Here is a 26,818-nt window from a genome sequence, read left to right on the forward strand (position 1 = left end):
TTTTCACAAGGTGACAATGGCTAATAAAATGGTACATTATTTTACAATGATATTCAAAGTAGGTTTGTTTTCAAACAGAGAGTGTAGTGCACACATTTCCTGCCAGGGATGCTGGTAGAAGCAGATACATTAGCAACATTTAAAAAAGGCACATGAATGATAGGACAATGGAGGACTGTGGGAAGGAAAGGGTTTAGAAAGTTTTTGACAAGGACGGGGTATTTGGCTCAAAAACCCTTCTCCAATTCCTATTCAAATGGTGTGTTGAAATAACTATATAGAGTTCAGATTTGAAAGCCTCTACGATACTACTCTCAACTACACAACCAAATAGTTTGTTCCATGTGTCCACAGTTCCTTGTGTAAAGAAATGCTTCCTGATGGTAGTCTGAAATCTCCCCTTAACTAGTCTACACCGATGGCCCCATGTCCTTGATGATGGATTAACTTTAAAGTAGTTGCCCTTACTTACACCCTTAATTATTTTGAACACTTCTATCATATCTCCTCTCATTCTATGTCTACTTAGGTTATAAAGGTTTAATTCTGTAAATTTTTCATCATAGCTCATACCCTGCAGACCTGGAATGAGTCCAGTTGCCCTTCTCTGGACTCTCACAAGCGCCTTCACATCCCTGACAAAATATGGAGATGAAAATTGTACATAGCATTCAAGGTGTGTCCTCACAAATGCATTATAAAGCTGAGGGAGAATGTTTCTTGACTTGAACTCCACTGAGTGCATTCTTTTAGTCTTCCTAATTGTTTCTGTGCATTGTATAAAAAAAACTCAACTCCAACAGTCCTCCCTTTGATTCAATAAGGTAGTACATTACACACACTGCATCTGAAAATTCAGAGAGAGAAAATCTTATTAGTTTCTACGTTACAGAGTAATTAAAAACTACTTTGATTTTGTTGCAGGCAACGATACCATTTAGAAGAAGTCTGACTGGCACATTCTGGCTTTTATCTTTCTTAAGGCTAGGAGGGAACTCTTGCTTAAATGAAAGGATGCTGCTCTGCCTAATCACGCTCAGAGGTTACGGGATGTTATGGGACGCTTAAATTTAGAAAGGATTTGTTGTTCAATTTCTGAATGTAACCAAGATTTTCAAAATTTGTGGGGACTGTTTTTGAATTATTTTCAAAACCTTCAATTTCCCATTAAAGTACAGATGTTGGTTAATAGCATATTTCACTATCTGATAAGGTTTTTTCTCCTTTTTTTCTTTACCAAACAGCTTTGTCTTTGGTAGTGGGTATACATTTTTTACATATATAAAAATTATTCATATCTCAACATATGAATTAATGTAATCTACACCAATATAGAGTAAGGACTTTGTTAATGTAATTCAAATATAATGTACTTGGTATTATTTTATCTTTCTTTGGTTTTATAATATGTATTTTGTTCAACTCTGTATTTTTCTATGTAGAAATTAAGAAAAAGATTGAAAAAGAAATTCGAAGAGTATATTTTCCTTACTGTATCTGTGCTATTGTCAAGGGCAGATGGGGTAGTGTTGTGTTGTTTATATTAATACGTCCCATGGGTTACTCATAAAGAAACATATTGTGGAAGAATAAAACTAAAACTTATTGACAACAACCAGCCCACGCTTTAAACCGCCATGCTTCTCGATCATTCTGGATCTTTCTGAGATGTCTGCGCATGCTCGGAAGGCTGTCAACACTCAGGTGACATCCCCACGAGTGGAAGCTGTCTTCAGCGCGGCGGCGGGGCTTTTGTAAACTCTGTCGGATGGAGAGGGGGTGGAGTGGCGGTGATTTTGCCGGCTGCTTCCCCGAGACAGTGAGAAGTGGGACAGAGTTCCCGGGGGGAGATTGTTTTCTGTCTTGCGTCTCCATAATCCTCTGAATTTCTTGTAGTCACGGACAAGATGATAATGAGGGAGATTGAGTCCATCGGGTTGTGCTGTGGGATGTCTCGATAGACTATTCTTCTTCTGTACTGATGGTGGGTTGCACCTGTCAGCAACCCGCCCAGCCCCGACTCTTTCTGCTCGCCAAAACCCATCGGCTCCCCTCACTCAAACCGCCAGAGCCGACACTGTCCGGTTGTGTCCGCTCTCCCGGCCCGATCCTCCCCCCACACTCCCTCACCCTCCGTGTCTGCCACACTCGCTTCAATAGTCTGATAACTGCTGTCCGTCACACGGACATTTCCCCAGATATGGGCCCCGTCCGACACTCCCCGCGCTGGCGGCTGCGACTGTCGGCCGGCGGGGCCGCCCAATGTGGGGCAGGAAGGGGCGGCCGAGCCGGAGTGTGAGCGGGAGAAGGGAGTCGGTGGCCGAGAGGTCAGGAATTGAGGGAATTCTGGCCGTGGGGGAGAGGAAGCGACCGGGGAGCCCCAAGCTGGGGCGGCACGGCCCAGTCGGAAGGTTGGGGAGGGGAGCCTGGATCCAGGGGAGAGGGAATCAGATCAGGAGGTTGGGAACCTGCATGTGGGTGAGGGGAGACTGAATCTGGATATGGATCCGGAGCCTGGATGCCACAATTTACAGGCGGCAATATGGAAGCGGGGACGGGCTCTGAGGAAAGGGGCAGGGGGTCAAGCCTCAGGAACTGGCAGTTGGCCCAAAGATGAACAGGATGGACGGAAACTGGATCCTGGTGAGGAGAGAGTGAAAATGTGAAGTGAGGGCAGAGGAAGGGTCGGAGATGATCAGGAGCTGAACGACGACAAGAGGCCGGGGGTCCAGATAAAACAGAACAACACGGCACAGTGCCCGAAGAGATCTGGTAAAAAATAGAGAAGGTCGAATCCCAACTCTTATGGAGCAGATGAAGGCAAAAATGATAGTAAAATAGATCTGTGTATGTGAGAGAGTTTGAGCGGTTAAATGTCAAGGAAAAAAATGCATCAAGTTTAATTTTAATATGAAATCAACGCAGTGGTCTCCTGTGTCGAATGAAGTGGTTCACGGTCTTCTGTCGCCATCGCCCATCTCTTCAAGGTTTGACATGTTTTTCATTCGGAGATGCTGTTTTTCACTCTGCTGTTATAACGAGTGATTATTTGAGTTTCTGTTCCCTTCCTGTCTGCCTGAACCAGTCTGGCCATGCACCCCCAAACTTTCTGATTAACAAGGCGCTTTTACACAGAGAACTGCCACTCAGGATGTTTGTTTTTGTTGTTTATCCTACCGTTCCCTGTAAACTGGAGATATTGTTGTGCGTGAAAAGCCTGAACGATCAGCAGTTTGAGATACTGAAACCACCCTGCCTGGCATCAACAATCATCCACACTTTTCTTCCCCATTTTGATGTTTGGTCTGAACATCAACTGAACGTCTTTACCACATCTGCATGCTATAATGAATCGAGTTGCTGGCAGATGATGGGCTGAATAGATATTTGCATTAACAAGCAGGTGTACATATACAGTAGGTGCGCCAAAGAAAGTGGTCAGTGAGTGTTCTTCCGAGTATCCTTTGCACTTTTGTAGGGTTTAGGTAGCATTAAGAAGGAGATAGGGGACTCTGACTCGAATACTGGCGCTGACGTGCCTGTTCCTAGGTAATGGTGAATTCATCTTTCTCTTTTCACATCTCACTTGCAACCACATTCTCACTTTTTACCTTGCTCAAAGCAGGAATTGAGGGCAGTCTTTTAAAGATTAGCTTTATTTATCACATTGAAGCATTCAGTGAAATACATCTTTTTGTGACGACAAACAGCACAGTCGGAGAATGTGCTGGTGGGCAGCCCACAAGTGTCACCATGCTTCTGGTAACAACATAGCATTCCATAATTCACCAATACCACTACTATCCAGATATTTTGCTTGCTGCATTTGAATTTTACTTGATTTGTTATCTGACTGTGCAGCTGTATAAGGTATTCTTGAAATGTGATGTCAATATCATTCTCATCTCACAATATCCCTCAATGTTCCTCCAACATTATGGCAATCATGTCCTAATGGTGGACACAGTTCATGCAGAAACATCAGGAAGAGCATTCTTACATGATCCATGAATTCCCTGATTCTTCCAACCATCGAAAAGCATTACCAGATACGGAAGGCATTATATTTTGTAGTGGATTTGTTTTGAATAGCTCTTGATTTCTTTCTTTTTCAATGCTTTTGTTAATTTCTTACATAAGAATGCAGGGTACAGTAAGATATATATTGATTACAATATCTTGAAATCACAGATGAAGTGTAATTACCCCATATGCATATAGATCAAATTTAAACTTAAAATTGAAAAGAAATGATTTTTTTTATACATAAAATCTAAACCAACTACCAGAAGAAAAAAGCAACACATACAAACAAGCTGGGTGAACTCAGCAGGTCGGGCAGCATCCGTTGAAAGGAGCAGCCAGTGTTTCGGGCCGAGACCCTTCATGAAAACGAAACGTTGACTGCTCATTTCAGCGGATGCTGCCCGACCTGCTGAGTTCATCCAGCTTGTTTGTACATGTTGATTTGACCACAGCATCTGCAGTGTACTTTGTGTTTAGAAGAAAAAAATCAGGTGTTTGGTTAACAGAATGGAAAACATCCTTAACATATAGTAAAACATTATTAGTCAACATCTGTGCTTAATAGCAAATCAAAAATTTTGAAAGTAATTCAAAAAAGGTCCCCACATCATTAAAAAGATCTTGTGTAGGTTTAGAAATTGAACAGTGAATCTTATCTAAGTTTAAGCAAGACATAACATCATGTAACCAATGAGTATGAGTAGGCGGAGTGGCATCCTTCCACTTAAGCAACAATGCCCTCTTGGCTATAAGAGAAATAAAGGCCAAAATATGCAAATCATGTGTCTCCAAAATAATATTATTTCCTCCAACAATACCAAATAAGGCAGTCAAAGGATTAGGTTTAAAATATACTATAAAAAGCACCGAAAAAGTTTGAAATACTTCCATCCTACATTTTTTAAGACTTGGACAAGTGCAAAACGTGGATTAGTGATGCTTCTCCAATATTTCGTCTTTCACAATAGGGAGATACATCCAAATAAAAAGGAGACAGTTTATCTTTAGACATATGGGCTCTATGAACCACTTTAAATTGTAGAATGTACGGGCACATAATGATGAGGCATTAACCAATATAAAAATTTCATTCCATGTGTCCTCAGAAATTGACATCTGTAAATCTTGTTCCATAAGATTTTTAATTTTATCTAAAAGAATATTTCCTCATTCCCAACAACAAACCATAAATATCAGATATATTTGCATTATAGAAAGGTTTCAAATTAAAAATTATATCAAGTAAACTTTTATCTGGACTCTTGGGAAATGTCTGTACTTGAGAAGGCAGAAAGTTATCGATGAAAGTTGAGTTCTGGGTAGACTAAAGTGACAGTTGTTCAAATGAAGAGAGACTATCTCCAACAAACAAACCATGAAAATGTTTAATACCCAATCTATTCCACTCTTTAAAAATTACAGCAGTCATAGGTTTAAAAAAAATAGAAAAAATGGGACTGGAAAGTGAAAAACTCAATAAACCAAAATATTTTCTAAATTGTACCCAAATCCTTAAAGTGTGTTTAACTACAAAATTATCATTTAAATTACTTAAAGATAAAGGAATGGAAGATCCGAGAAGAGAAATGATAGAAAATTTATTAACAGAGTTGGCTTTCAAAGAGGCCCAGACCGCACAGTCCTCTCGATTAATATAATATCACCAAAAAGTAAAATTCTGCATATTAACTGCCCAGTAATAAAACCTAAAATTGGGTAAGGCTAAACCTCCATTCCTTCTAGCTTTCTGCGGATGAACTTTCTTTAACTAAGAAATTTTATTATTTCCTATATAAGAAGATATAATAGAATCCAAAGAATCAAAAAAGGATTTAGGAATAAAAACAGGTATGGCCTGAAATAAATATAAAAATTTAGGCAAAATATTCATTTTATTAGAATTGATTTGGCCAATCAACGATAAAGAGAGGGGTGACCAATTAGATAGTACCTTCTGAATATAATTCAGAATTGTAAAAAAAATTTCTTTAAAGAGGAATTTAGAATTCCTAGTGATTGTTATGCCCAAATAAGTAAAATAATTTCTTACCAATTTAAAAGGAAGGTTAGTATTAACTAAAACCAAATTATTCTAAAGAAAAAGTTCACTCTTAAGAAAGTTAATTAACTAAAGCCAGAGAGTAAAGAAGACTCCACATTAGAAATGTAGAGCAAAAGGTATTCAGCATAAAGCAAAACTTTGTTGGTAATACCCCTCCTTAAAATACCAGTGATATCATTAGATCCCGGAAAGCAACAGCTAAAGGTTCTAAAACCAAATCAAAAATCAAAGGACAACCGTCTTTAGTTCAATGATGACGTTTAAATAGTTTGGACTACTGAGAGTTAGTAAGAAGCTGAGTGCAGGGAGATAAATGTTAAGTAATTTAATCCATTGAATAAAATCGGGCCCAAAGTTAAATTTTTCTGAAGTTTTAAATAGATAATTCCATTCAGCCTGATCAAAGGCTATCTCAGCATCTAAGGATATCACACATTGCAAAATCTCTATAGAAGGAGAATAAATAATAATCAGTAAATGACAAATATTATTGAAGTTTGAGAAATCCAGTCTGATCATCAGAGATAATCGTTGGCAAAATATTTTCAATCCTACGAGCCAAAAATTAAGATAAAATTGTAGTATCAACGTTAAGTAAGGAAATAGGTCAATAAGAAGAGCATTCAGTTGGGTACTTATTCATTTTAAGAATAAGCAAAATAGAGGCTTAAGAAAAAGATTGTGGCAACTCACCCAATTTAAAAGAATCGGAAATGACTGAATATAAACGAGGTATGAGCAAAGAGGAAAAAGCCTTATAAGATACACAAGGCATATTTTGCAGTGGATTTCTTTGAAGAAATAGCTCTTGATTTCAAATATAGTTTCATATTTGGTATCTGACTTAAGATTTCAGGCAAAACGTCATTTTCTCTCTGGTATAATCTCACGTGAAATGAATCAGTATTGAATATACATAGAAAAATAAATGTAGCTTTTTGGTGTTTCTTTTTTTTCTTATTTTTTAATTAGTTTTTCAAAACATTTTACAAATTAAAAACCCCAAATCCCAATGAGGAACATTAAAACAGTGCAAAATTAAGCATACAATAACAATATGCTACAAAGGAAGAGAATTTAGCAAAAAAAAAGCACCAAAATTAAAGACAAGTAAGCTTAGTGTCCTCCTCAAGCCCCACAACACAAGAAAAAACAACAGCAACTCCAGACCAACCACAACACAATATAGAGAGTATAAGTCAGGACAGCCAAACTCCCAGACTGTGAATACACTCAGCAACAGAGGGTAATAATGCCTTCAACCAGAAAAAAAAGGAGCTGAAAGCAAGGGACCGAAAAGATAAAAAAACCCTAGTTAAGAGGAAGGTTATGAAAGTACTCAATAAAAGGTCCCCAGACCTTATGGAACTTTAGATGCGAATTGAGAACTGAATAATGAATTTTTTCGAGGTCCAAACAGGCCATGATGTCGTTAAGCCATTGAGCATGAGTGGGCGGGGCAACATCTCTCCATCTGAGGAGGATCAAGCGTCTAGCCAGGAGTGAGGCAAAGGATAATATTCGGCATTTGGTCGGACCCAGACATAAATCTGTCTCGCCCCAAAAACCGAACAGCAATTAAGGGGTTTGGTTCTAGGTGCTGATTCAGAATATACGACAACGTAGTGAAGACATCTTTCCAAAATTTCTCCAAGCTAGGACAGAACCAGTACATATGGATGAGAGAGGCCACGCCCCTCTTGCATTTATCACAGAGCGGACTAACACTAGGGTAGAATCGAGATAGTTTAGATTTAGACAAATGGGCTCTATGAACAATCTTAAACTGTAAAAGGCAGTGGCGAGCACAAAGAGAGGTTGAGTTAACCGATTTGAGAACTGAATCCCAGCTCTCCTCAGATAAGGAGATATTTAAATCCTGCTCCTAGGCCATTTTGATTTTATCCATGGGGGCCCGTCGTAAGGCTGCTAGTTTATCTCGGATGATTGATATTAAGCCTTTACCTAGTAGATTCATGGAAAGAAATAGGTCCTTAGCATTTTTCGCAGGCATTTCAGGAAAGTTAGGAATTAAAGGAGCAATTAAAGTGTCGGATTTGGAGATATCTGAAAAAATGAGCATTGTGCAGATTGAACTTAACAGAGAGCTGCTGAAAAGAAGCGAAGCGATTATCAATGAAAAGATCTTCAAAATGTCTAATGCCCTTCCTATACCAAACCTGGAATGCTGAATCGTATGTAGTTGGTAAAAAAAAAAGTGATTATGAGTAATAGGGCTGGAAACAGAAAACCCCTGGAAACAATAGCATTTCCTGATCTGAGCCCATATGCGCAAAGTGTGTCTAACAAGAGGATTAGCTATTGATCTGGGCAGACTACTAGGGAGTGCAGAGCCAAGAAGTGCAGAGATAGATAATTCTTTAGTGGAGCTCAGCACCATCGCCACCCAGTTAGGGCACTCAGGTTGGCCATGGAAGAAAGACCAGAAGGTAGCACAATGTATATTAGCTGCCCAATAATATAAACGAAAGTTAGGTAAAGCCATGCCACCTTTTTTTTAGATTTTTGGAGATGGATTTTATTAATTCTAGAGCGCTTATTCTGCCACAGATATGACAAAATAATAGAGTCTAAGGAATCAAAAAAAATTTAGGAATAAAAATTGGGATAGATTGAAATAGGTATAAAAATTTGGGGAGAACATACATTTTAACAACATTAATATGACCTACCAAAGACATAGATAGAGGTGACCATTGTACCAGACTCTGTTTTATAGCATATGAAAGATTGGCAAAGTTTTCACGAAAGAGATCTTTAAACTTCCTTGTGACTGTAATTCCAAGATAAGTAAATTGATTATGGACTACTTTAAAAGGGAGATCATGAAATGTTAGTTCTTGTGCTTCTTTATTAATTGGGAGAAGTTCACTCTTATGTAAATTAAGTTTATAGCCAGAGATCTGGCTAAACTGGTCAAGAAGTGAAAACATTAGAGGTAAGGATGTAGACAGATTTGAGAGAAAGAGTAATAAGTCATCAGCATAGAGAGAAACTTTATGCTCAACACCCCCTCTCCAAATCCCAGTCAATTCAGGGCAGTTTCGAAATGCTATCGCCAGAGGTTCCATAGCCAAATCAAAGAGAAAGGGACTTAAGGGGCATCCCTGGCGGGTGCCACGTTTGAGATGAAATACTTGGGATTTCTGAAAATTGGTTAAAACAGAGGCAGTAGGACACAGATACAGCAATTGGATCCAAGAGATGAAACTTTGGCTAAGGTCAAATTTTTCTAAAACTGCAAAAAAGTAGTTCCACTCTATACGATCAAATGCTTTCTCCGCATCGAGGGAAATAACACATTCAGGAATCCCAGTTGGAGGTGAGTACAAGATATTAAATAAATGCCGAATATTAAAAAATGGGAACGGTTTTTAATAAAGCCTGTTTGGTCATCAGAGATAATGGAGGGAATAACGGTTTCTAATTTATGAGCCAAAACTTTAGCTAAGATCTTTACATCAACATTGAGCAGAGAGATCGGCCTATACGATGAACCCTCTGTTGGGACTTTGCCCTTTTTTAAAAGAAGAATAATAGATGACTCACTGAAAGAGGGTGGCAATTTGCCGTAATTAAACGAGTCAGATAATACTGAAAGTAACTGAGGAGAAAGAAGAGAAGAGAATGATTTATAAAATTCTACAGGGAACCCATCAGGTCCAGCTTTTTGGTGTTTCTTAGACACATGCCATAATTTTTTTTTAAATGCGACAATATATTGAAATTCTGTGGGGCAATATAAGAATGTGGACGTCAAGAAAACTGAATTGAACTTCCTTTCAAAATATAAGTGTCAGGGATTTAATGGAGGTTGTAGCGGTAGATAATGTTGCATGGATCTTCAACTCTTTGCAATTTAGTCATTACTGGCAGATGATCCAACTGCAGTAATTGCAGCCTTCATGTCACATTTTATAAGTATAACACACAAGTGTCAGTGGGAAAGCAACTGGACCAGCCTCCTGCTTGAGACCTGCTGACTGGCTTTGCTGCAGACAGCCTTGTGAGGTAGTATTCCAAGACCTTTCATGAATCCGATGGTGGAGTGCAAAAAGCTCTTCCTAAAATGTTGAGTGTGGGATTTTGGTCTCATGTACCTCCTCTGATGATAGCAATGAGAAGAGGCATATTCTGATTCATGGGGCTGCCACAGTTTAATGTTATCACGTTTTCATGAAGCCCTTGATGCCAAGGAAACTAGTGCCCATTATGAAGTTTACAACCCTCTGTTACTTTTCCTGATTCTGTGCAATTGCACCTCCATTTATTGAGCTTATGCAACCAGTCAAAATGCATGGTACAGGATACAATGAATGGAGGCACATGTGAGATTGTAATGAGGTAGATTGTGAAGTCACAACTGTTTTTTATTATACTGCAGGAAGCTGGTTTCCGTGATGTGCTGAGCTGTTTCACAACACTCTTCAATTTCTTGTATTCACATGCTGAATCACAATGTGGTAGATTGTGAAGAGTACTACAGAACTATTCAACAGTCTATTAACTGCAGGATGGAAGCTGTACCTGACAAATCCGTTCCCCTCTATGCTGAAGATGATATTGTCTTAATACTTTGTCTCTGGAATATCGTTTGAAGCTCTGACCATATTCCCTTGCAATAGGCAACAGTTCTGTATCTGACCGAAGTAACTCCACATAATCACGGCACTGATGGTCCTCGGGAGTTTCATCGTGCATGGCTGCCATCTTCTTTGGCAGGTTAACCCACCAGAATTTCAGTAGGAAGAGCCAGACAAAGGAAGCTGGACCAGAAATTGAGTGGGAGAAAGGAATCTGTGGCCAACAGGCCGGTAAGTGAGCGACAGATCTCTGTGGGGGTGAGGTCGGCTGGGGAGTGGAAGCGACCGAGGAGAGGGTTGTCAGGATGCAAAAGGGGACAACCCAGATGATTCCGAAAAGCAAGAAGATTCAGGCAGGCTGAGAAGTGGAATGGGGCGACACAAAAGCAGCAGAGGGGCTTCCAGAGTTAGAAAACCAGTGTCTGAAGATAGGACAGTCAATCAAGAAATTGAAAAGATGAGTCCTTATATTTCATCTAAAGCAGATGGCTGGAATCCCAATTCTTATGGAGTAGATGAAGGTTAAAAAAAGGGTTATATAAATAAATCTGTCTATTTACTTGAGAGCGTTTGAGAAATTTAATGTATCGCCACAAATTTATATTTTTGCGGTCTCTTGCTGCTGGAACCAACCCACTTCAAACTGACATACTCTGCATTCACACTTTCATTTCTGCACACCACTCTTGTAAAGCTTGATTATCTGAGTTACTGCCAGATCCTGTCAGCTTGAACTAATCTGGCCATTCTCCTCTGACCTCTCTTGTTCACATGGCATTTTTGCCCACAGAACTGCCGCTCACTGGATGTCTTTATTGTTTATCCCATTGTTTTCTGTAAACTCTAGAAACCGGTGAGTGTGAAAATCCCAAAACAATATCAGTTTCTGAAATACTCAAATCACCCCATCAGGCATCAACAATTGTTCCACTGTCAAAGTCATTGAGGTCACATTTCTTCCTGAATTTTGATGTTTGGTCTGAATAACAGCTGAAATCTTCACCGTGTCTGCATGCTTTGATGAATTGACTTGCTATCACATGGTTGGCTGATAAGATTGTTGTATTAACAAGCAGGTCTACAGCTTTACCTAATATAGTGGCCATTGAGTGTAACTCAAGTTTAGACAGTATTATAAAGTAAAAAAGACTGTGACTCAAAAAGGAACGCTGATTCTGTTCTTTGGGAGTGCTGACTTCATCTTTCTGATTGCCATCTCTTCCTTGGCTGCCTCCTCTCTTTTTACCTCTCTGTGAAGCAATCTAGGCAGTCCTTTTAAAGATTAGCTTAATTTATCACATGTACATTGAAACAGTCAGTGAAATGCCTGAATTTGTGTCAGGGTCCAGCACAGTCCAAGGATGTGGTAGGGGCTGTGGCGGACATCCCACAGTTGTTGCCACAGTTCTCAGAGCAACATGGTACGCCTATCTTTCACAAACCTGAACCCGGACTTCTTTGAAATGAGGGAGGAAACAATTTCTAAATGTTTAAAATAGCACCCAGAAGGAACTATTCCAGTCATACAAAGTCCTTACAGACATTCGTGGGAATCAACCCCCAATTATGATGTTTGGCACTGCAAAGTGATAACCCAGCTGATAACTAATTGATGGGATTCTGAACGCTTTTTTGATTGAAACAGGTTTTGGTAAGCATGTTCAACTGAGTAGGGAATGACTCAATGAGGAGGTACCAGGACCAGTTTCTTCCAGTAACTTGCAGACTTGAGTCAGAGGTAAGGAAGGCAAATGCAATGTTAGCATTCATTTCAGGAGGACTGCAATATAAAATTATAAATGTAATGCTTTGGCTTCACAAGGCATTGGTTGGACTTCTCTTGAGTGTTGTGAGCTGTTGTGGGACTTTATATGTAAGAATGTGCTGGTATGGGAAAGGGTCAAGAGGAAGTTGACTAGAATGATCCTGGGAATGAGTAGATTAACAGATGAATAGCACTTGATGGCTCAGGGCTTGTACTGACTGGAATTTAGAAGAATGAGGGGGTATTTCATTTAAATCTATTGAATATTGGAAGTCTAGATATAGTGGATGTGGAGAGTATGTTTCCAATAGTTGAAGAGACTAGGACAAGTGGGCACATACTCAGAATTGAGAGACATCCCTTTACGACAGAGAAAATGGAATTTCTTTAGCTAGAGGGAGGTGAATCGAAGGAATTCATTTTCACAGATGGTAGTGTAGATTAATGTATTGGGAATATTTGAAGTGGAGGCTGATGGGTTCTTGGTTAGTAAGGGTGTCCAAGGTGATGGGGAGAAGGCAGGAGAATGGAATTGAGATGATTAATAAATTACTGATGATGGAATGGTGGAGCAGTTCTGATGGGCCAAAGGCAGTCATTTTGCTGCTGTTTATTATGTTGAATTGAATGTTTATTTCTGTGTTTGCTGAGACCCTGGGTGTAAACTGATTTGGTATCTGTTTACAATGCAGCCATCACTGTTTAAAAGCATAACACACAATATTTTGTAGGAACTCAGCAGGTCAGGCAGTATCAATAGATTGGAATGTAGTGTCAACATTTCAGGCTGAGATCCTTCGTCAGAACTGAAAAGGAAGCGTGCAGAAGCCAGAGTAAAGTGGAGCTCGATTCCCTAAGTCAGTCTTCCATTGAGTTCAGTGCTGGTAACTCCTGTGACACTGCTAGTACCAAAAAGGATTGGTCTGTGCCGTTCCTTTGAATTCATCAGAGGCGTGGAGAGGGGGAGTTTGCTACAGCTTGCTTTCCATATACCACCTTGAGTTCTGTACCTAGATAGTGAGGACATGATATCCATGGTGAACTCTGACTGACAGAGACTCATATCATCACAAATAACGAAGAATTTATGCTACAGAAACATAACTGGTCATTGTAAATTGTCCAGTGATTTGGCTAGAGATCAATAGGTGGGCTGTTGGGCAGTGCTGCTCATTGGGACAGAAGGACCGACTCTGTACCGTATTTCTAAATTAATAATGAGCAAGTAGTGTGTTATTCTGAATTTCCAGGACCAGCAGAATCTCTTGTCTTTATGAACTTGAATCTCCTATTTTGATCTCTGCTGTTGTTTTTCTCCTCCCCCCACCCCCATCCCTGAACCCCTGCAGTATTGATTTACGACATCCAGGAGTTGAAACCAGGTCATCAGTCGGATGTCATGCAGCGGTACACCGAGGAGATGCCCACCAGCTGCTGCTTCACTATTGTCTTCAAAGGCAGGAAGGAAAACATGGACCTGGTGACCCTCAATGGCACAGAGGCCTGCCACTGGATCTATGTCTTCACCAAACTCAAGAAGAGAGACTGCAACATCAACAGGAGAGTGTGACTGAACCAACGTCATTTGTGGTCTGTGCCAGGGGGTACACCACAGGGAGGATGCCGCTTCACCCAATATCTTCACTGATGGCAGCCCCTACGTCTGCTCCCACCTCGTGTGGAAGAGCAAAGGTAGTAGGCACATGGTAATAAACTCCCATCCAAGTGACGCTTCCTTACATAAGACAATAATGCAGTGGTTGTCAGTATTTTTGATACAATTAAAATGTATGTTTTCATAGGTTATGTGCAGCAACGTGGCTGGAAAGCAAAGGTACAACTGGTCAAAGTTGGCTGCAGAGGATTTGTAGCCAGATCAACATCAAGGCTACTCCGGGAGTTGAGAGTGCGAGGGAAGACGCCCCGACAAGCTATGAAATACCTCTCCAGAGCTGCTGAAAAGGGTAGTCAGAGGCACTTGATGTAGAGAAGAGATTCCATCTGGGCACCCAAGTGAGTGAATGGCATCAAGGAGGTGAGCCTGGGACGCCAGGATTCATTGCAGAACCTTCTGGAGATGTCATGGGCCTATCGGCGAAACACTGAGTAGAGAGGGTGCCACTCACTTGGCTACCCCGCAGAGTCCAGGCAGCATGTCTCAGGAGTATATATATATATAAGGGATATTAACAGCGAGTCCTGCATAACAGACCATAAATGTTTTAGTAGGTTATAGGTATATTGATAGTTTCAGAATCAGGTTTAATATCACTAGCATGTGTTGTGAGATTTGTTCACTTAGTGGCCGCAGTACAATGCATATGATAAAAGCTATTGAAAAATAATTGATTACAGTAAATATATGTATATTAAGTAGTTAAAATAGTGCAAAGAAAGAAATAATAGAAAAGTGATGTAGTCTTCATTGGTTCAATAAACATTTGAAAATCTGATACAGAGGGGAAGAAGCTGTTCCTGAATGGCTGAATGTGTACCTTCAGGCCTCTGAACCTCCTTGTGGACATTAACAATGAGAAGAGGGCATGCCTGGGTGATGGGGTTCCTTAAAAATGGATTCCACCTTTCAGAGCCAATACTTCTTAATAATGTCTTGGTATACTACAGAGGCTAGCACCTATGATGGAGTGACTCATTTTACAATTTTCTGTAGCTTGTTTTGATTCTGTGTGGTAGCCCTCCCCCATACCAGACGCTGATGCAGCCTGTCAGAATTTTCTCCACTGTACATCTGAAGAAGTTTTCGAGTGCTTTAGGTGACAAACCGGATGTCCTCAAACTCCTACTCAAATATAGCTGCTGTCTCGCCTTCATTATAGCTGTATCAATATGTTGAGATCAGGTTATATCCTCAGAGATATTGACACCCGGGAACCTGAAGTTGCTCGCTCTCTCCACTTCTGATCCCTCTATGAGGATTGGTTCGTGTTCCCTCGTCTTACCCTTTCTGAGGTCCACAATCAGTTCTTTAGTGTTACCGACATTGAGTGCAAGGTTGTTACTGCAACGCCACTCTACTTGCTGGTATATCTCACTCCTCTACTCCCTCTCTTCACTATCTGAGATACTGTCATTATCAGCAAATTGCTGGATGGCATTTCAACTGTGCATAGCCACACAGCCATGGCCTTGGAGAGTAGAGTAATCGGCTGAGCACACATCCCCGCGGTGCGGCAGAGTTGATTGTCAGTGAGGAGGAGATGTTATTACCTATCCGCACAGATTGTGGTCTTCCAGTGTAATGTTGAATCAGGTTTGTGGGTCTGGCAACAGATACAGAACATAATCTCTGTGAATAGGTATATTAATCATTTACTTACAAATAGTGAAATTTCACCGAACATTAATGTTCCCCCAAGTTACAGACACTAGAAACTGGAATATTCAACAGACATACTTAGTTAAAAGTGTTCGATTATCATGTCTGAAACAAAGGAAGGAGAGGGCAAGGCCCTTCCACATGCTATTTTACATACACAGGATATTTGAAATGGGATACCAATCAGCTATCCAATGGGAGGACCAGCTGTAGTTTCTAAACTAACGTCACAACAGAAGTGACTTTCCACAAGCGGAATAAGACGCGTCCCACAACCCTCAGTCCAGCATGACTCTCATGAACTCCCAACTAAATTATACATGAAACACGAGTCCAATACATAGTGCTGTAAGCCCAATTGTTACCCCCAATATTCTACAGTCGTCCTTCAGCTTTCCTTTGCTCCATAAGGCCACCAACCACACCCTGGAGTGTAATACCCATTGAGATGGTCTTGTGACGCTGCTGATACCAAACTGTATTGGTCTCTGCCGTTCCTTTGAATTCATCAGATGCGTGGAGAGGGGGAGCTTGCTACAGCTTGCTGTCCATATACTGCCCAGAGTTGTGTACCTGGACAGCAAGGACTTGATATCCATGGTCAATTCTGACTGATGGAGGCTTTTATCATCACCAATATTGAAGGATTTGTGCTATAGAAACGTAACTGGTCATTATAAATTGTCCAGTGATTTGGCTAGAGTTCAATAGGTGGGCTGTTGGGCAGTGCTGCTCATTGGGACAGACTCCGTGCTATATTTCTAAATAAATAATGAGCAAATAGTTACTCTGAATTTCCAGGACCAGCAGAATCTCTTGTCTTTATGAACCTGAATCTCCTATACTGATCTCTGCTCTTGTTTTTCTCCTCCCTCTACCCCCCCCCCCCATCCCTGAACCCCTGCAGCATTGATTTACGACATCCAGGAGTTGAAGCCAGGTCATCAGTCAGATGACATGCAGTGGTACGCCAAGGAGATGCCCACCAGCCGCTGCTTCACTATTGTCTTCAAAGGCAGGAAGGAAAACGCGGAACTGGTGATCCTCAGTGGCACAGAGGCCTGTCACTGGATCTATGTCTTCACCAAACTCAAGAAGAGAGACTGCAACATCAACAAGAGAGTGCGACTGGACCAACGTCGTTTGTGGTCTGTGCCAGGGGGTACACCACAGAGGGAAGGTGTCACTTCACCCAATATCTTCACTGATAGCAGACCCAAAGTCTGCTCCCACCTTGTGTGGAAGAGCAAAGGTAGTAGGCACATGGGAATAAACTCCCATCCAAGTGACATTTCTTTACATAAAACAATAATGCAGTGGTTGTCAATATCTTTGATATAATTAATATGGATGTTTTAATATGTTATAGGTTATATGCAGCAACGTGGCAGCTGGAAGGCAAGGGTGCGACTGGTCGAAGTCGGCAGAGAATATGTAGCCAGATCAACATTGAGGGTACTCCGTGAGTTAGGAGTGTGAGGGAAGACACACCGACAAGCAGTCAAATACCTCTCCAGAGCTGCTGAAAAGGGTAGTCTGTGGCTGTGGATGAAGAGAATGGATTCCATCTAGGTGCCCAAGTGGCATCAAGGAGGTGAGCCTGGGACACCAGCATTCATTGCTGAAACCTCTGGAGGTGTTGATTACAGTAAATATATATAAAGTAGTTAAATTAAAAATAATGCAAAGACAAATTATAAAAAAGTGATGTAGTCTTCATTGGTTCAATAAACACTTAAAAATCTGATGGCAGAGGGGAAGAAGCTGTTCCTGAATGGCTAAGTGTGTACCTTCAGGTCTCTGTACCTCTTTGTGGACATTAACAATGAGAAGAGGGCATGCCTGGGTGATGGGGTTCCTTAATACTGGATGACACCTTTCTGAAGCAATTCTTCTTAAAACTGTCTTGGTATGCTGCAGAGGCTAGCACCTCTGATGGAGTGACTCATTTTACAATTTTCTGTAGCTTGTTTTGATCCTGTGTGGTTGCCCTCCCCCATACCAGACGCTGATGCAGCCTGTCAGAATTTTCTCCACTGTACATCTGAAGAAGTTTTCGAGTGTTTTAGGTGACAAACCGGATGTCCTCAAATTCCTAATCAAATATAGCTGCTGTGTTGCCTTCATTATAGCTGCATCAATATGTTGAGATCAGCTTATATTCTCAGAGATATTGACCGGGAAACTGAAGTTGCTCACTCTCTCCACTTTACATCTGGAAATCTCCAGGAAGGCCTTCATTGCTGCTGCTGCTGCTGTGAGGTCCAGGTCTCTGCTGAGAAGAACAGGCCCCCAGTCTTCGGGGTTGTGTTACCGGTGACGATTGGCTGGGTCATCCTAATGCACTCGGCATAAGATGGTACTCGGAGAGGCTGTGCCAGAGGCTTGGAGGTTTGACGGACTCGGAGTTTGCTGTGGACGGGGTGCGTTCACTGTGTGCTGCGTCTGCGAGGCTGGGTCCGATGGAGCTTTCATTCTATGCTGCGTCTGCAAGGCTGAGTCCGGATGTGCCTTGAAAGTCCATAGCAGGGGTATTCCCTTCTGCCACTGGCGTGAGATGACGAGTCAATCGGGACCCTGAGAACTTGTGGAAACTGTGGTGGTTTCTTTCAAACTTACAGTCTTTTAACATCTTTGGACAATTTTTTACTGTGCCCATGTTCTTTTTTTATCAATTATGCTATTGTCTGCACTGTTGTATCTATATGTTAAATATAACGATATGGTTCTGTGTAGGCTTTGTCGCTTTAGTTTTTGGTTTGTTGGGTGGTAGAGCTGGTCTCTTGATTTAGTGTGTCTGGGTAGTCTTGTCTGGTGGTTTGGAGCTCCTTTCCGGGAACCACGATAAGATGGTAGCGCGATATTAATACGCAGCAGCCTGTCCGGATTCTGGATTGGGGATTGCCAAATCTTATGTGGATTTTCTGGTTTAGTCTGTTTTGTCATGTGCTATTGTGATATCATTCTGGAGGAACGTTGTCTCATTTTTTAACTGCATTGCATTTGTGGTTTCTAAATGACAATAAACTGAATCTGAATCTGAATCTGAAAATTGCTCTCTCCGTAGATGTTGAAAATGTTTAAGGACTCTTGGTTTACAGTTAACAGTTCCAGCTCTTTATAGTTTACAGTTTCTGTTCTATAGATTTACCCGCAGTAGAAGAATCTCAGGGTTGTATGTGCAGATCTATATGCAGTCTGATAATAAAGTTTACTGTGAACTTTGAACTCCAATCTGCCACAAAGGTCTGTTTTTTTTTTATCTTCAATCATGGACCTATATGAAGTCAACTCTTCGTGCAGTCCTGTTCACTGTTTGGGCCCAATTGAGACTCTGGAAACTGCCATTAAGCATTTTTTTTTAAAACCTTTACTGGCGAATCTGTGTGAAGTCGCCTTTTTTTCTTGCACTGCCGATCAGTGATAGAACAGAATCAAATGAAATGAATAAACAGTCGACAATATTGGGCCTTCTTCAAGACTGGAAAGGAAGGGATAAATGCCAGAATAAAAAGTTGCAGCAAGGGGAAGGATAGCTGGAAGGTGACAGGTGGAGCCCGGTGGGAGGAAAGATAAAGTACTGGAGAGGAAGGTATCTGATAGGACAGGAGATTGGACCATCGGAGAACGGGAAGGAGGAGGGTACCCTGAGAGAGGTGATAGGCAGCTGAGAAGAAGGAGGATGCCAGAGTGGAGAATAGAAAATCAGGGGATGTGTAGGAAATATATTATTTTACTGGCTAGAGAAATCAATTTTCATGCCATCAGGTTGGTGGCTACCCAGAATACTGTATAAGGTGTATATTTGGATATGAGGTGTCATTCCTTCACCCACAAGAGGAATCTATGGACCAACATGTAGCAATGGGAATGGGAATCACAATTAAAATGTTTGGTCAGTGGGAATTTTCTGCTTTCGTGGATGGAATGGAAGGACTTGACAAAACAGTACCCCATCTCACCAATATAGAGGAGGCAGGTTTTGAGCCCTGAGTGGAGGTGAGAGAGGAGGTGAATGGGCAGGTGTAGCATTTAAGCTACTCGCAGGGATATTTACCAGGAGGAGGATTAGTCAGGAGGGTCGGATAGACGAATGAATCATGGAGGGGTCGATTGTTGCTGAAAGCAGAGAGAGTGGGAGGTAAAAGTATTTTTGATGATCGGAACCCTTGGAGATGGTGAAAGTTGCAGAGGATAGTGTATCAGATGTGGAGTATCGTGGAGTGATTGGTCAGGACGGGAGGAACTATCACTGTTAAGGTGGTGGAAAGATGGGGTGAGTGTAGATGTTTGGAAAATGAAGGATATACAGGTGAGGGCAGCAAGAATGGTGGAGGAAAGCAAACCCCATTCTCTGAAGGAGGAGGACATTTCTCATGTCCTGGAAAGGAAAGCTGCATCCTGGAACAGATGGAGGAACTGAGAATAAGGAATAGCATTTTTACAGGAGACAGGGAGGGAAGAGGTTTAGTCACAATAACTGCAGGAGTCTGTTGGCTTATAAAAGATGTTCATCAACAGGTCGTCTCCAGAAATGGAGAAAGAGAGATCGAGAATGGGGATTGAGGTGTCCCAAATGGAGCAAGTGAATTTAAGGACAGGTTGGAAATTAGAGGCAAAGTTGATTAAATTGACAGGCTCAGCATGGCTGTCTGATGCTACACCAATGCAGCCATCGATGTTGCAGAGGAAGAGTTGGGGAGCGTTACCAGGGAAGGCTTGTAATATGGACTGTTTTACATAACTAACAAAGAGGCAGATATAGCTGGGGGTGATGTGAGTGCCAATGGCTATCCCTTTGAGTCTGGAGAAAATAGGAGGAGCCAAAGGAAACGTCCCAGATGGAGGAGAGTGGTGGTGAAGGGGAACTGATTGGTTCTTATATTGAGCTTGAGGTCTACATGATGGGGTTAGAAGTATACAGGGACTGGACATCTATGGTGAACATCCTGAGGAGCTCAAGAGCATGGGAAGTGTGGCGGATGTCAGTGGGAAGGGACTGAACCAAGATGAATAGAATATAGTCGAGGTAAGAGGACAAGAGTTCTGTGGGATAGAAACAGGCAGAGATAGGCCTACACAGACAGTCAGGTTTGTGGATTTCGGGTAAGAAGTAGAAGTAAGTAATGTAGGGTCTGAGAACTAGGAGTTTGGTAGCAGTTGGTGAGGTCAGTGATAGAGTTGCAGTTTTCTGATGGTCTGCAGTGAGGTCCTCTTAAAGGAGTAGGAATAAGGAGGTGTCAGAGAGCTGTCACTGTGCCTTAGCAAGGTAGAGGTCTTGTTTGCCACAGCACCTACTACAACAGCACCTCCTTGGTCTGTGGGTGTGATGGTAAGGTCTGGATTAGTGCGGAGAGAGAGGGCCTGTCAAGGGACTGAATTCTAAGGACATGAGGTGATGTTGCAGCTCTAGAAAACTCTTGATAGACAACACTTCAGAGTATTGTCTTCAGATCTGGTTGCTTTATTATAGGAAGCACGCGGAAGGACAAGAGAGGGTGCAGAGGAAATTTACCAGGATGCTGCCTAGGTTAGAGATCATGTTTTATGATGAAAGATTTTGTGAGCTTGGGCTTTTGTCTTTGAGGGAAGGTGAATGGAATTAGACTTGATCTCGGTGGTGGTGTTCCTTTTCACACCTTCTGTACATTGGGTGGCATTTTGCCGGTTGCATAGCATATGACTACTTTCTTACAAGGTTAGGTCGCAAGCTCAACACTCAAACCAGCATGTATGGAAAGCGTGCAGGGTGCTGGCCAGATTTCAACTTGGGATCATTCTTCTGGAATAGCCATGTTGATTCCACCACACCACCGGCCAGCACTTGATATTGGTGTGCAAGATGAAAACAGGCGTAGAGTGGACAGCCAATGCTTTTTTCACAAGGTGACAATGGCTAATAAAATGGTACATTATTTTACAATGATATCCAAAGTAGGTTTGTTTTCAAGCAGAGTGTGTGGTGCACACATTTCCTGCCAGGGATGCTGGTAGAGGCAGATACATTAGCAACATTTGGAAAAGGCACATGAATGATAGGACAATGGAGGGCTGTGTGGGAAGGAAAGGGTTTACAAATTTTTGACAAGGACAGGGTATTTGGCTCAACAACGCTTGTTCAATTCATATTCACATGGTGTGTTGAAAGAACTACAGAGTTTAGATTTGAACGCCTCTTCGTTACTACTCTCAACTGCACAACCAAATAGTTTGTTCCATCTGTCCACAATTTTCTGTGTAAAGAAATGCTGCCTGATGGTAGTCTGAAATCTCACCTTCACCAGACTGCACCGATAGCCCCATGTCCTTGATGATGGATTAATTTTAAAGAAGTTGCCCTGAATTATTTTGAACACTTCTATCATATCTCCTCTCATTCTATGTCTACTTAGGCTATAAATTCTTTCAATCTTTCTTCATAGCTCATACCCTGCAGACCTGGAATGAGTCCAGTTGCCCTTCTCTGGACTCTCTCAAGCGCCTTCACATCCCTGACAAAATATGGAGATGAAAATTGTCCATAGCCTTCAAGGTGTGGCCTCACAAATGCATTATACAGCTGAAGGAGAATGTTTCTTGACTTGAACACTGAGTGTATTCTATTAGCCTTCCGAATTGTTTCTATGCATTGTATAAAAAAACTCAATTCTAACAGTCCTCCCTTTGATTCAATAAGGTAGTACGTGACAATCACTGCTGAATTGGTAATCAACAGTACTTGCTGAGGACCTTCCCACCGAGCTCCTAGTGGTTCCTTGTATTGTTTTTTGACCAGGACCCACTCACCAGGAATCAAGGTGTGTCCTCCTTCCAATAGACCACTTCAAGCAGCTGAATCCTGTTGAGAAATAGAGTAAACAACTTGGGTTAGTTTCACACAACAATCAACAAAATTTCTGAGGCAATGTGTATATCAGCAACTTTAAGATCGAGAGGTTCTAGTCGTGATGTAGGTTGCCACAAGAACAGTGGAATACTTGGACCACCGAACAGTTGTCACTTCACAGAATCGGTGAAATCTGCCGCATATTACAGGCCTTCGGCCCACAATTTGTGCCGACCTTGTGACCTACTCTAGAAACTGCCCAAAATTTTCTCTAGCGGATTGTCCTCTACTTTTCTAAGCTCCATGTACCTATCTAAGAATCTCTTAAAGGATCCTACTGTATCTCCCTCTATTAATGTCCCTGGCAGTGCATTCCATGCACCCACTACTCGACGTGTAAAAACTTACCTCTGACATCCTCCTTGTACCTACTTCCAAGCACCTTAAAACTATGCCCCCTTGTGTTAGCCATTTCAGACCTATTCTCATAAGGCATGTTCTCCAATCCAGGCAACATCTTTGCAAACCTCCTCTGCACTCTGTCTATAGCATCAACATCCTTCTTGTACTGAGGTGACCAGATCTGAACACAGTACTCCAGGTGAGGCCTCAGTAAAGTCAATATAGCTTCATCATTACCTCATGGCTCTTGAACTCAATCCCACAGTTGATGAATCACACCGTAGGTCTTCTTCACAACAATGTCCACTGCGCAGCAGCTTTGACTGTACTATGGACATGAACCCCAAAATCTCACTGATCCTCCACTGCCGAGATTCTTAGCATGGATATTACATTCTGTCTTCAAATTTGACCTATTGAAATGAACCACTTCACACTCACCTGGTTTAAACTGCATCGACTGAGTTGGCTGGTGTGGTATCCTGCATCCGGTGCTCCCAGTGTGGCCTTTTATATATTGGCGAGACCTGACGCAGACTGGGAGACCGTTTCGCTAAACACCTACGCTCGGTCTGCCAGAAAAAGCAGGATCTTCCAGTGACCACACATTTTAATTCCACCTCCCATTCATATGTCTATCCATGGCCTCTATTGTCAAAATGAATCCAAACTCAGGTTGGAGGAACAACACCTTGTGTACCGGCTGAGTAGCCTCCAACCTGATGGCATGAACATTGACTTCTCTAACTTCCATTAATGCCCCTCCTCCACTTCTTACCCCATCCCTGACATATTTAGTTGTTTCCCTGTTCTCCATCTCCCTCTGGTGCTCCCCCCCCCTTTCTTTCTCCTGAGGCTTCCCATCCCATGATCCTTTCCCTTCTGTATCACTTTCGCCAATCACCTTTCCAGCTCTTAGCTTCATCCCAACTCCTCCAGTCTACTATCATTTCGCATTTCCCCCTCCCCCCTCTACTTTCAAATTTCTTACTATCTATCCTTTCGGTTAGTCCTGACGAAGGATCCCGGCCCGAAGGGTCGACATGGCTTCTCCCTACAGATGCTGCCTGGCCTGCTGTGTTCTACCAGCATTTTGTGTGTGTTGTTGTTTAAACTGCATCTGCCACTTCTCAGCCAGAGAACTTATTCTTAACCCATAAATTTATGAAGGCTGATTTCTTAGCCCATTCGAGTTGCAACTTGTAATTTCCTAGTCTGGATCCACCACAAACAAAGTAAAATACAGTTTTGTTCTCACTGATGGACTCCCTTTAAATGCTGTGCTGAAGCAGAATCAGATGTTTTCTCTGATAATTCAAGATCGGAGGAAGCTCTCTTATCTCATGGATGTGCATCAAAAATTGCTTTCTTTGACCAATGAATTCTGTGATTTCTGTTTCTTTCAAGTGACCGGTCCCACATTGTGTGGCAAAAACTATTGAATCTTGTGTAATTATTGATTTTTTACGTGTTTAAAATGAGCAAGTTGAACAACTACAGAGATAGCGCAGTGCAGTGCAGTTAAACAATAAGATGCAAAATCATAATAAGATAAATTGTAAGGTCTGCATTCCATCAAGAAAATATAGAACATTACAGCACAGTACAGACCATTCAACCCATGTTCCTATAACAACCTTTTAAGTTCCATCTAAATCTTCCCCCAACATAGCCCTCATGTTCTTGATATTTATTGTTTATTTATTATAATTATATAAATATCTTATCTTATTATTTCTTTTATTTGTATTTGCAGCTTGTGGTCATTTGTATACTGCTTGTCCATCCTGCTGGCATAGTCTTTCGTGATTCTGTTACGGTTATTGGATTTATTGAGTCTGCCTGCAAGAAGATACATCTCACGTTTGTATATGATGACATATGCACTTAGATAATAAATTTACTTTGAACTTTTTAAAATTATATAAAAAGAAAATTATCATTGGTTGTCTGAATTAATTGTATTAAACTGAATATCTTACTTAAATTTATATACCTTTTCCAGGCCTTACCCGTCTTTACTCGTAATCCTTTTTTGATTCTGTTGACTCTCTTTTATCCTCTTAGGTCTGGAGAAATAAACATCCTCGACTGAATAACGTTCATCTCTAGAAAGTTAAAACGAGTGGAGGTTTAGCTTAACCAAATTTTAGCTTTTATTATTGGGCAGTTAATATACAGAATCTTACGTATTGGTTCAATTATATTAATTATGAGGACTGTCCGGGGTGGGCTTCTTCAGAAGCTAACTCTGTTAATAAATGTTCTATCATCTCTCTTTTGGGATCTTCACTTCCTTTCTCTTTTAGTAAAATAACTGAAAATGTGGTAGTTAAACACATACCTTGTGGATCTGGATACATTTTAGAAAACACTTTGGTTTATTGAGATTTTCCCTCTCTAGTCCTATTTTTCTTAATTATTTTTAAAGCCCTCTATGACTGATGCAGTTTTTAAACAGTGGGATAGATTATGTGTTAAATGATTGCAGGATCTGTTTGTTGGAGTAAGTCTTTCTTCTTTCGAACAACTGTCAACAAAATATAGTTTACCAAAAACCCACTTTTTTCGATATTTACAAATTGGAGATGTTCTGCGATCTCAATTATGTACATTTCCTAAAAGTCCTGATAATTTCTTATTAGATGAAATTCTTAATTTGAAACTTTTTTATAATGGTTCAATATCCAATATTTATGATATGCTTATGGGAATGAGAAATGATTCTTTAAATAAAATCAAAAATCTTTGGGAACAAGATTTACAGACTTCAATTTCTGAAGAAACTTGGAATGACATTTTTAAACTGGTTAATACTTCCATCATTATGTGCCTGTCATTCCCCCTACAATTTAAAGTGGTCCATAGGGCTTAAATAACAAAGGATAAGCTATCTCATTTTTATATGGATATATCTCCCTACTGTGATAGGTGTAACAATGGAGAAGCTTCATTCATTCATCTTTTTTTTAAAGATATTGGATGGAAGTATTCCAATCATTTTCTGTTCTTTTTAAAGTAAAATTTAAGCCTAATCAATTGACTGCTTTATTTGGTATTGTTGGAGGGAAAGATACCATTTTGAAGACATCTGACTGGCACACTGGCTTTTATCTCTCTTATGGCTAGGAGGGCATTCTTGCTTAAAAGGAAGGATGCTGCTCCGCCTACTCACACTCACTGGTTACGGGATGTTATGGCATGCTTAAATTTAGAAAAGATTTGTTGTTCAATTTCTGAATCTAACCAAGATTTTCAAAATTTGCGAGGACTGTTTTTGAATTATTTTCAAAACCTTCGATTTCCCGTTAAAGTACAGATGCTTGTTACTAGCATATTTCATTATCTGATAAGGGTTTTTCTTTTTTTTCTTTACAAACAGCTTTGTCTTTGGTAGTGGGTATAGATTTTTTTATATATATATATAAAATTATTCATATCTCAACATATGAATTAATGTAATCTACATCAATATAGGGTAAGGTATTTGTTAATGTGATTCAGATATAACCTATTTGGCATTATTACATCATTCTTTTGTTTCATAATATGTATTTTCTTGAACTGTATTCTTCTATTTAGAAATTAATAAAATATTGAAAAAGGAGAAGAAATTTTAAGAGTTTCTTATTTTCCCTACTGTATCTGTGCTATTGTCAAGGACAGATGGGGTAGTGTTGTGTTGTTTATATTAATACGTGCCGTGGGTTACTCATACAGAAACATATTGTGGAAGAATAAAACTAAAACTTATTAACAACAACCAGCCCACGCTTTAAACCGCCATGCTTCTCGA

General features: G+C 40.8%; 1 long non-coding RNA gene across 3 annotated transcripts; it reads left to right on the top strand.

The window, feature by feature from the left end:
- Positions 1-1,720: 1,720 nt before the first annotated feature.
- LOC132381200 (uncharacterized) lies at positions 1,721-26,621 on the top strand. Of its 3 annotated transcripts, none has more exons than XR_009507979.1 (7): positions 1,721-2,987; positions 10,494-10,923; positions 13,807-14,163; positions 14,260-14,470; positions 16,702-17,046; positions 17,164-17,388; positions 24,779-26,621. It is a non-coding gene; the product is annotated as an uncharacterized LOC132381200 (long non-coding RNA). The 3 variants fall into 3 exon arrangements; XR_009507980.1 differs by having other exon boundaries at positions 13,807-14,149; XR_009507981.1 differs by lacking the exon at positions 24,779-26,621 and adding an exon at positions 22,471-22,583.
- The last annotated feature ends 197 nt before the right edge of the window (positions 26,622-26,818 follow it).

This window comes from Hypanus sabinus, chromosome 25 (assembly GCF_030144855.1).
Source record: "Hypanus sabinus isolate sHypSab1 chromosome 25, sHypSab1.hap1, whole genome shotgun sequence".
In the NCBI taxonomy this organism is placed as follows: Eukaryota; Metazoa; Chordata; class Chondrichthyes; order Myliobatiformes; family Dasyatidae; genus Hypanus; species Hypanus sabinus.